The 16,388-nt window shown below is 36.2% G+C and overlaps 1 long non-coding RNA gene across 1 annotated transcript in view; it reads right to left on the reverse strand.

Annotated features, from left to right (window-relative positions):
• Window positions 1-16,388, reverse strand: part of LOC116175827 — a 104,722-nt gene that overhangs the window by 50,120 nt on the left and 38,214 nt on the right. Inside the window, exon 3 of the long non-coding RNA XR_004146360.1 lies at window positions 2,968-3,006. This is a non-coding gene — a long non-coding RNA (uncharacterized LOC116175827). The remainder of the gene's footprint in view (window positions 1-2,967; window positions 3,007-16,388) is intronic.

The following is a 16,388-nucleotide window of genomic DNA, read 5'->3' on the forward strand; positions in this document are numbered from 1 at the left end:
TGGACTTTGATTGGCCGGTAACCTTTGGGCTTTGAACAGCGGGGAATGAACTTTGATCGGTCGGTAATCTATGGACTTTGAACCTTTGAGTGATAACTTGACCTACTTTCCAAGATTAGATAAAATAACGGTATAATACAGGCAAAATATTGTATTTATCGCCATTTATCTAAACTTGAAATGTGCGCATGCGTCATTTTAACGCACAACGTTAACCAGTCAGTCTTCACCTATTCCTGACGAGTGTACAAGCGAATTTCAAAGTACACCGTCTTACTTATTGACCTCTAACTATAAAACTGTTAAATCCTCGTACTGCAGGTAGTTGCGCGCTAGCCTTCTATTTCATGTATGGGTTCGAAGGCCAATAAAAAAATTCTCCAACAATCACCGAATTGACTTCGACTTCTACCTATAAAGTTGTTAAAGCCTCCGTAGCTCAAAAGACTACGCGTTAGCTTTCTATTTCAGGAATCGTGGGTTCGAATTCCAACACCAATAAAAAATACACCCCGGGCCAACTGCCAAAATTAATCAAGTACCCCGGGCCAATTGCCAAAGCTACCCCCTGTCAATTGCCAAAATAGAATCAAGTACCGGAGGAGTTGCCAAAATTTGACCCGGGTCAATTGTCAAAATTTGACCTGGGCCAATTGTCAAAATTTGACCCGGGCCAATTGTCAAAATTTGACCCGGTTCAATTGCCAAAATTTGACCCGGTCCAAATATTTTCCCACGGTACGAGTGTGCCTAGAAGTACCAAATTAACTCGCGGTAAACTAACAAATACAGTGATAATAACTTTGCGGGAATTTGAATTTAGTCTGAATTATAAATACCGATGGTGAAATCCAAAAAACAGTGCTTATCGCGAATGAATGGCACCAAGTGTTAAACTAAATGCACCAATATTAAGAACTAAATTTCACCATAAATCGGCTGTTTTCCACTCGTTAATGGTTCGTCAAAGAAGCCCCGCTTGCGAGATGTATTCCAATGAGGCCTTGGGTTATTTGGACGGAAATAAAATTCAGATGTTTGGCTAATTATGATACTCTTCATCGAATGATTTTAATCAAAATTGAATTAGCAACGTCGGGACACTAAACGCCATCTTGAAATAATCAGATTACTTTCTGTTGCTTGTCTCAAGTTGATTTCCAGTTTCCTTTCCCGATTACCATCGAGAGTGAAGGCTTTAAACCGATTCGGCTTCCGGTCCGATAAACTGATCCCAAAACACGTTGATTTCCTATTGAAGCCTGTTTACGGGACGTAATTTCGATAACAAGTAAACTTGCATATATCATTTGCTTGTAACTGGCAGGTCTACCTCACAAAAAAAAGAAAACAAGAAAAAATTCGGATGTATTAACAAACACATCAAGGCTTAAGATAATTTCCCGAAGAAAGACGCACATATTTAATGGAATTAAGCTCATTTTTCAACAGCGCCACCCAGTAACTTGAATGAAAGATACAACGTAATTTTCATTCCAATGTACCGCCAATTTAAAGAGAAAAATTGGATTACGTTTTTCATCCCCAGTTTCTATACCTCTTTAGATTTCATTTTTATTTATTTATGCAGATGTATATGAAGCTCGGCCCCAAGTTCGTGAATAATAAATATCACACGTACACAGAGACGATACTTTCGTTCGAACTAATTTAACCTTATTTTAGCTTGGAGAGAATGGAAGCTATAGGGGAATCACTCAATCAGACAATGCATTATAATGACTTCAATGTATGTTGACGCATACATAAAAAGGATCGCAACTTCATTTACGTGTGTAATCCTTTTTTTAAGGTACGTGTATCTCTAATCGGATTGATACATGGAACACCACTATTTGAAACATTTATTTAACACAGCAATCGTCAGCCCATGCGATTTAAAACGGGCGTCCTGATAAGAAGCGAATGCAATGTTATTTTATTTGAGTTTTACATTTACAATACGTTTTCCGTTATTTGCCAGCAGCAATAGATTTCTCTTATGTGCGATATACGAGGCGTACCAATTAATTATGTTAAAAAACTGAAACAGTGAACTAAAACAAACATTTTTTGGCAGTCAGCCCTGTTTAGATGTGGAAAAGCAGCTCGCCGTTATCCTAATAGGCTAGGAAATGAACCAGATTAGGATTAATAATAATAATAATAATAATGGAATTTATTGTTCGACAGACACTCGGGCCCATAATTGAACAATATTCATATAAATTCACTTAGTGGCTAAGCTACATTTGAAAATTTAATAATTACAGTGACAAAATCAGAATAATGACTATAGAGAATAATGACTATAGAATGCATATTCAAGGAATGAAAAGCGACACAAATACAGCCAAAGTAAAGAATTTACGATCGGATATGAAGGAAAATACCAGTGTGCTTTACCAGCACTACGACAGTGTCAATGAGCAGGTAAATTAACCAAAAATCCATGGTTTTGTACATGGTTCGCGTACGGCCGCCGAGTTAGTTTTATGGAAACAAATATATTAACATATGAGAATATCTATCGGATAAGGTAAATTAAAGCATGAAATACTAGTAATAATAATAATACTAAATGGACGAAATTAAATTAAATCCAACCAGATAAAAGTTAATATTAGCCATCAAACAAGAATTCGTGAGAATTGACAATTTTTGTATTAGAGCAATTGGTTCCCTCAACGGTGAATTACAAATAGCATATTTTGGAAAAATGCTCTGTAGGTATGCAATGAAACAGAAGACAATACACGTAAAGTATATGTAATACAAAAAAGAAGGTTAAGAGTGCTGGATTCGCTTTAGAAATTCAAGCATGTAATGAAGAATTATATTGCTGTTCAGTTCTCTATAAAATTTTTCGAGTGGTAGCTCCTTTTATACATCAGCCTTATTGCAGATCTCTCCGTAATCCAATTCGTGCAGGTCGATTGAAATGGCGATTTTAAATTAGGAACTCACCCGATATTGAAAAAAGACCGACGTTCGTTGCGCCCAATTCTGAAACAGAAAAATCGATTAAGTATAAACGACTATACCATTACCGCATAATTATGACCCAGTTGAAATTAAGCGACGGATTTAAAAATACCAGCTAATAAAAAGTCGTGGGTAAATAAAGCAATCACGTAATGTCTAAATGGCGAGCAGGTTTAAGGTAACGTGTGTAATAAACATTAAATAATGCATTTAGCCTTAATTTAACTTGTCAGTATCACGAAAAAAGGTTTTGAGGAAACTTTGTGTCGCGTTTTAAAAGTTGCTTTAAAATTTAAATAAGCAACCCCACCACTAGACTACCTCATCAATAATTCCAGGCGTTAGTTTTTTACCTGATGATAACGGGTATTTCTAAATTAGGGTGTTGGGTTTCGGTTTGAAAATTAAAAATTATTAAAACTCATACGCCTTTTCTATTAGTCGACATATTACTTTGCGAACAGATTTCTTCTGGCTGAAACAAGAGAATGTGGATTTCCTGCTCTTGGGGTGGCATTGCGAAACGTGGAATTCCTTTGATTGCAAATGTACGTATTAAGATTAGGTTCTGTCAGGCTTTTAATTGAGGTAGTTTGTAGGAAGCCACATGACTTTAGCACTCTCCCGGACGTAATTATTATTAAAGTGTATTGGGATTTTAAGATTTGTCTGTTTTGTTTGTGAGTAGTGTCATATCCCAGTATAATTTATGTGTGTGGTTTTCAAGTATTATCTGTGCAGTATGCTTGCGGTATGGTATCTGTCTGCATATGTTACTGTTTTGTGTAGGGCTGAAGTGTCTGATTTGTTATAAATGTATTGACGAAAATTGTGTATTTGTGTTTGTTGTAATAATTTTGTCTGTGCCTCCTCTACCTGCCTGAGAACAAGGAAGGTAAAGTTGTCTTGTAAAGGAATGAGGGTGGGGCAGAGCAACTTACTTACTTGGTTACTCAATAAACACAAAATATACACAAATATAAATTTAATCTGAAAACATCATAAAGAACATTGGAAATTTATGTTTACTTAGTTTTAAAAATTCTCAGGCAAAAATAGCGTCCATTATTTTGAATGCATTGTCTCAATGGATTTTGAACTCTTTGCAGCATATCCCCGGGTATGTTGGCAACAGTGTAGCCAATGCTGTTCTTCAATTCATTAAGAAAGAATATCCTCAAACGTATCACAAAACTGATTGCGTGTTTATCTATCCCGGGGTTATTTTGGTAGTTACACTGAGGTCTCATATTTTCGGCAGTTGGCCCGGGATGCTATATTTCGGTAGTTGCCCTGCTATCTTGCATACCAAAATTTGCATCCACCATTATTTGAGAACGTTGGGATCCGAACCCACGATACCTGAAATAGAAAGCAAACGTGTAACCACCTAAGCCACGGAGGCATCAAAAATTGTATAATTATAGGTTAAAGTCAATAAAAAAACAGGCGGAGACAATTTTGCGAGAGCTTCTAACCTGTTCGTTAACTTTTAAATATTTGCTCTTGAAATATTGACATTGGAAAATTATGTACTTTGTACTTTTTTCCCCTTCCTGGGTTGGGATATATCACGCCTACCCACTTTGACCATTTCATCTATTGTGCGTGTTCCAGTATCTTACTCAGAGAGAGAGATACAGTTTGTTGAACAATCTGAGGATCCTCTCCGGCTGCAGCGAGCTGGTTTTGATATCCTGGAAACTAGACAGTTTCTTGAATTGTCTTAGTCCAGGGGAAGATTCATATAGACGTTTCCACTGCTTTCTGAGCTGGCTTCTTATCATTTCTCCAGATAGACTTGGTGGTGCTCCACAGTAGGGTTTCGGGCCAATTTGGGGATGTTTTGTGCCGACCTTAGCGAGGCCATCAGCCTCCTCGTTACCGGCTATCCTTCCATGGCTTGGCACGCACACTAACGTAACACGATTACGCCTGGCTACTTCTTTCACTTTTGTGTAGTATTCCATAAGCATCTTGGAAGTCAGGGAGAAGGCTGCTGGAGTCTTAAGAGCTGCTGACTGTCCGAGCAGATTTAAATGCGCGCACCTAGTAACCCGTTGACACCAAAATGACCTCAGCGCACTTGGTTATAAATATAAACTCGGCTTGAAATACTATAGGGGTGTTTCCTAAGGCCATTGAATATGTACTCAGGAATGATTAGTTTTTGTACAACTCCTAAGTGTTGTAACCTTTGTGTATTTCTCCCACCTCATTTCGGAGCAGTCTAATTCCTCCCCTCTCTGCTTATTTCTTCTTTACCACTGAGTGCAGACAATGCCAACTTCTTCCAGCTGATTCATAATAAATAATAATAATAATCTTTATTCCAACCTAGATACAAAACTGCAAACACAACAAAAAATTAAAAATTATATAAAGTATAAATTAAGGCAGTGCGAAAATAAACGAAAACTTAGTTAAAAGATAATGTACCTACTAGGTGAAATAATACTACACCAGTAAGAGTAATGAGAATAAAATTACTCTGAAGACTGGGAGGAAAAGTAAATCCAAATTTAATGAACATATTTTCAGCTAAATAAAACGTACGCAACGTATCGCTAGTGAAGCATTGGTGGAAATGAAGATGTATAACATAAACCAAGCAAAATTAATCAAACTGTAAAATTAACTTAAAATAAGATACATGTTTTCCAACTCAGTAGTCGTTTTAGTAAACAAAAATTCTTTAGCTCTTTTCTTGAACCCCCGAACCGATAGTTCAATAAGTTCATAAGGCTGGTGGCAGCCTATCACCGCCACCAACGGGTTGTTCTTCTCTTATGAGAGGACATTCCGTAGGCGAGAGGATACGGGAATTTTTTTTATCGTCTGACAGAATCTTTCCCAAGACGCTCAGTTTGCCTTCCGAATCGCCTTACGTACCTTTGTTAAAGACTCTTCCGCCGACTTTCCTGAGTTTTCCTAGCTCATTATTCCATAAGGGAGTGTTTCTATTTGTTTTAAGCCGCAAAAGAGGAGATGAGGGCATCAGTGAGCATTGTGACAAATCGTTCTAAGTCAACTTAATCCATCATCCTCTTGTAGAGTCATGCGTTGTTCTCTTTCAACCCCTTACATTCAGCGTACCACTCCGCGTTATGGTATTCACCAAGACTGCGACAAGACTCACTGGTCTACAATTGGGTTAATGTTGTGCGCCTGCTCATGCGCACATTTCATACCGTATAATATTAATTAAGCGGAGCACTTGTGACCAAAGCAAACCGAACTCATATAGGGACAATAATGTGATCTTCGAAATTAGATTAACGTAGTTCAAGGGTTGATCGCCGTTCAAAGTCCAAAATTTACTCTCAATTTTAAAATCCAAAGGTTGGTTGCCCGTAAAAGTCCAAATTTGGTGTCAAATTCAAATGCTTGCCGTTTAAAGTTCAAAGGTTGGTCGCCGTTCAAAGTACCTACTTCGATAGCTGCACTGGAGTTTTTAACTATAACATGAAACACTTGTATGACATCGTAACAAGAAGAAACTGATTTCTCAAACATAATGCAAAGTTAGGGGAACTAGAGTCACCAATGGCAGACAGTCACGTGATGTTACGGACAGTGAAGTTCTTGAACGGGTCTAGGCAAAATTCATGTAACATGCGAGATTTGGGCTTCTCAACAGGTTTGTTTAATAGGCATAGGACTGTTCTCGATAAAAGAATCTGTTTCGCCTTGGTGATTTGTTCATGTGAAACAGAACTGTATCATGCCGTGACGTGGTTCGGCTCGGAAATTGATAGATGTTGAACTAATTGCGCATCTCCATTCAAATGTTCCCATTTTCGACCCTCTATTGAACACAGTATTAGCGTAAGACCCAATGTTTGCCTCTACGAGAATAACTTGGTCATACTTTCTTTAACCTTACCCAAAAAGAGACTTCATTATTTAAAATGAGTGAGGAACTTCGTACGTCGGTGTTAGATAATCTTATTCGAGATTTGAAAGTAGATCCGTAACCTTAAATTTTAAGCGGGTACTTGCATAATTAAACTGTTCAAATATAGCACGGCAGTAGTTAAAGTGCTGTTTGTTTTAAGACATTTTACATTAAATTATGCATACGGAGCGACAGTGTGGGTCCCCGACATGCTAACATCTTTAACTATTTATTATTATTTACAATTAGAGTCATCGTAATCGGCTGGGAATTACACTAAGAACTTATTTGGGTATATAGCACTTTGGGAGAGGATCGATTATGCAAATTACAAGAATCGGTCGACGGCAAGTTTAAACGTCGACTCATTTTTCTGTTTCACTTCAGATAATGTTATCTGAATTAGAAATGCATGTAGTTGCGTTAAATCGATATCGGTTAGATTACGGAGGGTTGTTATGTCATTCCATATCCGAATGTTAAATATTGCTTGAGATATGATAACAGAGTGGTTTGTATTATAAACACAACTTTGGTTAGGATGATTTATTTCCGGAACATTTTTCGAAATAAATTTGAAAGGGAGCGAGAGTTTCGTACTTCAAATTCATTTCTTTAAAAGAAAAGTTCGAATTTCTTCTTAAGAAAATGTTGAAATTGAAGGGCTTTGTCTGCTTAAATATTTATGAACAAATAAAAGTATGCCATATATGATATCAAATTTACACGCGTATTGTTGCGAAATTCGATACTACTGAAAAAAATATAGATTGGTAGGGAATTTGCTACTGTATTAGTTTGCGCATGAAAACTTCGCTTATCATATTTCCTTCTGTAACAGTTTTAGTAAAATGAAGCTATAAATTAAATTCCATACAAAATACGTGCGTATTTTCACCGTCGAACAATGATTTAAGTGTACTTTACGATTCTATAATAATGTGTGTGCTATTCTATTATCGACAAAATCGTAAATAATTCACTACGCCATTACATTGACTATAATGCCATTTTTGTGATATAATATCATGTTTATTATGTAGACTATCACCGTATTGCATTTGGTAGAACTGTGGAAATTAGAAGTAATTGTTATGTTTGGACCTTGCTAACGTTATTGAAATTTGCTGCGATTTCTCATGCTTTGGCTGTTGTTTACACCCCAGCTTACACCCCAGCTACGCTGTAATTAGAAAATAATAAAAATAAAGATTTTTGAATTTTCCTTTGTTTACATTTTAGCGAATTTAGTATTGTAATAAGCGGTTACTGATCCTCAACATGCTCGTGAGTGACCCGAAATCGGATGCTCCCAAAGTTAATGTTTATCCATAGAAACAATGCGCTTTGTGGATATCCTGGTAAAACAGACAAATAAATAATCATTTAAACATGATATTAACATATTTCGTGCAAATCTATAACCACAGATTTAAAATCTGTGCTATAACTATTATGCTAAATGATCACGAGATAAACATGGCTATGCATAATTTGAAAGAAATAGGTAAACGCATACCAAAATTATAATAATAGGTTATTTCATTTCTATAAATCTGCATGAGATAAACTCGTACTGCGGAAACTACTTAACTTACATTTTTTGAATTATTAACGACCTTTAAAAGCATGTGAGATTGGTAGTGTAACGAAGAAAATTTAGAAGGAAAGGGAAGAATCTAGCATTACGGCTCCAGCTGCTCTCGGTGGTATGGGGTGGTTCGACGAAACTAAAAAAAACTGCTCGGAGAATGTAGGCGTCACTAATTTTTGTTAAATTTGGCCGTACAGGAAAAACTAGAACCCTGCTCCTGGTGATCTGGAAATGCAAGACAAATAAGGAGGAGAAAATAGAGAAAAGTAGTGAAAAAGGAATATTTTTATTGTAGGGCGAATGATGGTGAATGAGAAATGGCAGTGGAACGATAACAGGGAATTAAAGCAAAAAAAATCACGGAACGAGATCTCGTCTCACAGTAAGACACAAAAGTGACTAAAATAATTAATTAAACGGATGGTAAGATGACTGAATTAATGAATTAATGGTTTTTTTTAAAAATTAAACTTAACGGGCAATCATATGTGAATAACGGTGAATTGGAAGGTGCTTAGCTGTTTTCCTGGCTCCTGAAGTTGTCCAGCGGTTGTTCGGCAGACTCGGTGAATAGACCAGTGGCTAAGTGTGGGGAAAATACGAATAGGGAAGAGGGTAGAAGGGATCAAATGGAAAGAAATTTGAGGGTATCGATAGAAGACTGAAGACGGACGACGAAGACTGAAGACGGACGACTGAAGACGGACGACGAACGACCGAAGACGAAGAGTTTGAAGCAGTACGGTACAGGTAGAATAAATAAGAAGGGGAAAAAATACAAGGCCCTAAAACAAGACCTAAAATTAAAAAGAAAAACTATCACGAAAAGGCTACTTACTAGATGGTGTGGGCCTTAAATGTAGAAACAATCTACTATTTTGGGTGCTATAATTGGTGGTAGTAGATTAACGCTCGGATCAAAAGGGGTTGAAATCCGGCGAGCAAGAGTTAAAATATTTATATTGATTGTACTCGGAAACACAAGTGCGCCTCTCCACTACTCTTGATCCCCAAAATAGGGTTTAAAAGGACGGATACTAAATCCTTTTTGTTGAGTAGGGTGACTTTTAAGAGGGTAATATCCCAAAAATTGTTGGATAAATGCGGCTATAAAAATTTCGCACCTCACAAGCACACTACAGAAAAATGACAATTATCGAAAACGGAAAACGAAACGTAGAAGATTTTGAAAAAAACGAACAGTAATACCAATAATTAAGGAACATAAAAAGTTATCGGGAAAAGAAGAATAGATTTTTGAAAAGAGCGGGAAGGAATTTCGTAGTTTAGACGAAATACCAACAGATGGCCCTGAAACGAATCTGAGGCATAAGTTTGTAACTCTTTGAACTTGTGTGACGTTAGCTTTTAATTTGGATTTGAATTTTGCAATTTTTCGCAGAAAAATAAGTAGAAATTACCACGGTTCTTCATTATTTTCTAAACACGTAGTTTGTTTTGAATGGCACTTTTGTTTTCGTAATTATTTCAAGATATTACGGCGACGCGATAGCGAGAGTGTATTTCAATAAATTCAGATTTATGAGGGGTTTTTAGCTTCATCGGCAACGGCACTTTCGGACCAAAAGAAAGCTTAATTACCAAATTTTTTAACGCATTAGGACAGCATTTTTCTGACAATGAAAATAATTCCAATTGGCACATTGATAAACATGGGAAGTTAGTTTTAAGGAAGATTCGAAAAGGAATTCGCACTTTAGAATTCAAAGCTAACAATTTGTCCCTATGATAAGAAATTCGCGTTTTGATTGTTGGGGTGGGCACAGATTATTCACGTTGTATTAGACGCGAAGATCCCTTTCTAAAAAGTTTAAACGTCTACACGTGGACAAACTCAAGCCGAGTGTATCAGTACAGTAATCATATTCGCGAATGAACATTTGTGCATTGATTAAAAATGAAGTAGAAACGAAAACTTCCCTTTTTTGTAAAAAATCAGTAGGATTATTAGTGAAATTTTGACTGAAATTAATGAGCTTGTAAATGCTTGTAAAAAAAGTTACTGGTCAGTAAGGACACTATAACAACCTCAACGAGTCGTTATCTTCTAAATTTTCCTCGAAGTTACCGGCCCGTGTGACGCAGTGGAAATGAAGCTCCCCTGCGATATCAAGGACCCTTGGTTCGAATCTGAGTTCGGGCATGGATATTTGTAAAGGTATAGTGGGTTGGGTTGATAGATTAACTTTGGATAAAACCACGCCCACTTGAAAACAAAGGAAAATATAATTAAAAAGTCTCATGGTAAGGCGATTTGAAAGCAGCAATTGGTGCTGAACTCTCGCTTCAGCCGACATCTTATCAGTTTTTCCATTGTACCGTGTGTTCCAGTTTGGATGAGACTGCAGTCTATCTCAGCTGTTTTTAAATATAGAGACTTCCGGTTTTCGAGACCCCGTGCCAATTTTTTTTTTGTGAAACTTAATAATACAAACAGAATCAATCCAGCTACGTTTGTTTCTGAGATACAGGATAAAAACGCAAAGTTTGCACTATACTTTTTAAATGCTTATATATGCAATGAACAAAACTAAAAAGGGCAGGTCGCATTGCAAAAAAAAATAACCAAAGGCAGGTCCTTGGGCAAGTCCCATTTCAAAAGAAGTAACAAAAAAGTATTAAATAAAATTTCAAAAAATGAGGCAAGTCCCTTTGGAAAAAATAACAAGAAAAAATAGGTTTCCATTAACAAAAAAGGACAGGTTCCATTTTAACAAAAGGGCAGGTCCCATTAAAAAAAATTAACAAAAAATGGCGCGTTCCATTTATAAAAGTAAAGAAAAAAACGATGGGATCCATTGCAAACAAAATAACAAAAGAAGGGTAGCTCCCATTTCCAAGGTTTGGGTCCAGACACTAAAATTAATGACGGTTCTTTAATTGTTAGTCAAATGTTCGTTTCAAATTATTTAATTAGTCTAGTGGGGTTTCACGTTTCAGGACAGAACGATTGTTGCGTTATTCTAGTGGTTTATTTTTTTCCTTGTAAAAGATTATTTCTTAGAATTGTTAAATTTTGGGCAATTTGTTGTTTATTTTTGTTATCAATTTTGCTTTGTTAAATCACTAATGTGACAGTTCTGTTTCAATTTATGCGGACTTTGTTAAAAGGTTGATGATCTGAGATAAGAGAATTCCGCATACTATTTTCATGCGGAACTTAAGGAGCGTCAAAAAACGGAGTTTTGATTGGTTGTTGTGTTGCTACGTTCCGTTAATTGGAGGAAGTTTTTCGAGTTTTGGAAGTAGGAGAGGCACGCTAAATATTGAAGAACTTTTGCCAAATTTCGAGGCCGGGGCGCTGTTCGTTGAAAGCTTAGAAGGCGCACTTACTGCGTTTCGTCGTTCGTCAATTAAAAGTCATTACGTTACAGTCAGAAAATCAGCCGAGTCCGAGTGAAAGTTTTGGAGAAAGACGGAAAAAAGTTTGATTGATGTTCTAGTCTACTGTTTCGAACGGCCATCGTTTTCATCTGTGGTGTATTTGTTTGGTCAGCCAGTCTAATTCGATAAAGTGAAATTACGTTCCTGTTGAATCGTCAAGAAGATAAGTTGAAGAAAAACATTTGTAGTGCGATACGTTTTGTAAGGACGTTGTTTCCTCGCAATTAGTCGCTTTTGCCCTGGTTTTTGTGATTTTAACAGAAAACTGTAAGTAGTTTAAGATTTCATTAATTTGTTTCATTGTTATCGAAAACTTATACGGGGTGTGTAAACGAACCTTGTTATAGTCCACTATGATTGTTAGAATGTTTATTATTAATTTGATTTGTATGTTTACAATAAAATGTGCCTGGTGAATATTGCGAAGCATTACCGTATTAGGTCAGCGGACATTTTTCGTTTCGGTGCATTGTTGGATTAAGATGTTTGCGTAAAAATAACTTGTCACTACGAATGCGTTAGGGTTCAAGGTGCAAAACATGACATTGTGCCAGATTTGTAGTAATTGTAGTAGCAAGTTACGTAAAAAACTAATGTATTAATGAAAGTTGTGCCTCCTATTTGTTTATATAAGGTGCGAACGAAATTATGAACAAAACGGCTACCGGTAAAAAAGATAAAGACAATTAATTCAAGTTACAAGGGTACATTTTTGACATTTACTGTGGCACACTGTGGAACATCGGTAATTTATCACTGTGAATAACCCAAAGTTCAACTAACTAAATTAAAGTAAGCCTGAGCGCGGTCCGATGTTATTGCCTCAGGCGTTCCACCATCCAATTTTTCAAATTGCTGCTGCCTTCCAAAGGAGAAGTCCAATTGACAACTGGAGAAAATTTCAACGCATCGATAAAAGTAAGTTTTTTTTAATTTTTGTATTGCATAAAAATAGGAGTCGGTCGTTTTTCGGTTGCATCTTCAGTTCTTTATGATTGCTCTCCTTTGTAAGACTTATTTTTCCACTGCAAAAATTACCGCGTTCCATTTTGACAATCTGCTAATAGGTTTGGATTTGATATTTACTTTTGAACATTATTGTCCAGGCTGTAACAGAATTTCCGTTGCTTAAAAATAAAACAAGCACAATCGCTTGAAAGCTTCAGTAGTTCCGTCTAGGTTCAATCGACACTAATTAAATTCTTCTTCTGAATGTTGCAACATTTAAATGTAAAATAAAAGGTAAAGCAAAGTTTAACGCGTAGGAAGTAGAAGCAGGTAGATACACACTGCTTTAGCCCTTTTAAATTATATTACTTGCTTCGTATTTAATGAAATCGCAAGGCTCCAGCATAAATATTTTGGTATTTAAATGCGGAAAACTAAAATACGGTTAAGGTAAATATAATATTGCAGGACGTTTAAAGTATGCAAATTTAGTACAGCTGACATTGTTTTTCAGGTAATTCTTCTAAAACCGCAGTGTAGCCTACCACCCTTTATTAAAACTACTGTGGATAATTGTGTGGTATGCAAATTAAATCGATTATAAGATGTTAATACTTACATTTGAACAGCCACGGTATGCCATGAATTCGCGAAGCAGTTTCCAATCAATCGAACCAACTTTCGCAAACCGCAAAGGAGCATTCATGCAAAATTAAACGACTAAAATGCAGCATTGCAGCTACTTTGACCGTAATTTACATTTCAAATACCGTCGATTAATAGCAAAGATCGAGGCATCTTTTTGTCAAGCTTAATTCAAAAATAGACAGAAATTTATCTTTCAACATCCCTGAGCTTTATAAATAATATTGTAATGAGGCAATTTAATCTACTGTCACAAATAACCTCTCGCACATGAAAACAATAAAACGTCCGCATTCTTTGAATAACGCCGGAGATCAAATGATTTATTTCGGTTTGTACTTACAATCTTTGTAATCCTTTTTGTCGCTCTTTTCGCACCAATGCGCTACTTACAACCACGACATGTCTACTTTTCAAAGCCAACTATGGAGAAATAAAATATTTTGCTAACACAACACTGGGCTTTGTATAGATTTCAACTCGGAAAAAGTACAATCCCTATAGAGACTGTTTGTGTTCAAACAGAATTTTAAAACAGCATACGGAAGAATAGAAAAATCAATAGCTTAAAAAAAGGTACACGCGCGTATCGACCTATGTAAAAAATAGTATTTTATGGTGACGTAAGTAAAAATACAAAATATTTACGTAAGCAGGCTAAAGAATAGGTTTTGGGAGTAAAGGAAGCGCCCTTACTGTAGTAAAAAACTTTATTCCGTCCATAAATCCTTGCCTTCTTCCTACATTCTCAATGTATTGACAACAATTAACACCTTTTTTTGCTATATCTGACATGACGGTAACAAATAGGTTTTGGACGGATTCCAGATTTCATCGCCTTAATAAACTCGCAGGTATGCATCAAATTTCACCCACTACTACCACTTAATGTGAAAATAATTGTCTCGTAACATGCTGGCTTCCTAAAAATGTAAATAGAAATGGAACAACTGCATAGTTTGTCCTTAAAATAATAAAACCAGGATTTATATCGGATCCCGTTTAACTGTTGTGATACCTTGTTAGATATTGCTTTATAAATCTATACAGGAAGAAGATTTTATTTACATTCTCATGCAAATATCGGAAAAAGTTCGTATATTGTGCGATATCGATTTACAATAAAATTCCTGTCGCATAACGTGAATTTCTCATTGTTCCTCCGGTGATTTTAAAATTTTAGTTATATGATAATGGGGAATGGTTAAATTTGGGACTTTCGAACAATGTCGACAACTAAATTTTCCGAGAGAATTTCTGGGATTAATTTTAAACCATGTTAGGGAAGCTTGTAAAACGATACCTTACTAGTAAATAACGTCAATGACGCGAGGTATTGTTAAAACAACTAGAGCGAATAGAACAAATTTTAATAATTCTTGAACTAACGTATCCGGTTCGGCCATGATGAATTACATTTCCAATATAAGCAGAAATGTTACGAACGCTCCGTCGATTTCCTCTTTGTCTTTTGAATGAGTTTTATTTGGCTTTCCCTCAATTTTCTCTACCAGTTCGAGAGCCAAGAAGTGGTATTTGCTATAGAGCTTATTTCAATATTATTTCGGCGATTTCGGTGTTATTACAACAAACCGATGCTGGTAACTTTAAGATTCTTGCAGTGAAAAACACAAAACGTAATCGTTGAAAAACGTACATCGTAAGAGAAAAAAATGCAAATAAATCGATCTTCCAAACTGCGGCACATTATTAGCTAGGCATACACAAAACGTCTTTACTTATTCATCCAGATCACTCACAAGCTCGCTCGTGTCACAAACGTCACCCTTCTGAATAAAAAGCATCGCAACATGCTCGTTTTACTATCAAAGGAGATGTGCGAGAATTTTTGATTGGAATTAACAAAACAATTGAGCACTCTTAAGTAAATACCGTGTCGACAGTATCCGCGACTTTTCCTTCACCTACCGATCACGAGTACGGTACAATGGTCACTTGCGACACCGTTGTCTTTTCTGCTTGAAAGAAATTCGTAACTTTATATCCATATTACAAAACCAAACCTCAAACAAATAAAAGAAAACCTAATAAATCAACGCGAAACTGTCACATACGCCTTAATGAGCACTTGAAAACAAATAACAATTAGAGGTACAACAACAATTCCTTAACTTAGTAATTCCAAAAAATGCCTTAAGCAACGATTAACCTCCACCACGAAACAAGCCACAATTAACGTCCGTGTCCTATTCAAAACCTCTCTCCTTTTCCGTTCCACTTCCCACCGCATCTTCGAATAAATTAAACACATGTGTTTTCTGATTCTGCGAAACCTACTTTTCTATCACACAGTGATAACGCTCTTATCCCAAGGAGCGGAGATAACACGTTTACAAAAGGATAAACTTAATCTTTTAACATATAAATTGTTTACAATTAAATAAACAAAATACAAGCGATTATTTAAACAAAATTAACAACATTAAATAACTTTTAAACAAAATCAAATGATCGAAATTGTGTTCATTATGGATTAGCGACCAACATTGCACGTCAAATAAAATTGAAATTCCACATTATACAGGGTGACCCAACATTACCATAGGTGTTGAAGTCAAATAAAACGTCGGCATGACGTAGTTTACACAATACGTTTTGCACTTCAATAGCAGAATAAACTACATGTATCGTTAAATTCTTAATAAATTAGAATGAAATACCTACGTCGTTAGTGCCGCCAATTAGTGCTCAAATTGTACCAGCTCAAAACGTTGTAAAAAGGGGTCTGATAATTTCATGCAGCAAACGCACATTTGTCAAATTGGCCCTGTCCTAATGCGAATTTGAAGCGGCTCGTTAGTGGTTCACATTCGAACGTTAGTGCTGCAAGGGATCCGCATCAAAAAGGTACCAAACCACCTCAAAATTAAAAGTGGCTTGGGACCTGCCAAC

This window comes from Photinus pyralis, unplaced genomic scaffold, assembly GCF_008802855.1.
Source record: "Photinus pyralis isolate 1611_PpyrPB1 unplaced genomic scaffold, Ppyr1.3 Ppyr1.4_LG7, whole genome shotgun sequence".
Classification (NCBI taxonomy): domain Eukaryota; kingdom Metazoa; phylum Arthropoda; class Insecta; order Coleoptera; family Lampyridae; genus Photinus; species Photinus pyralis.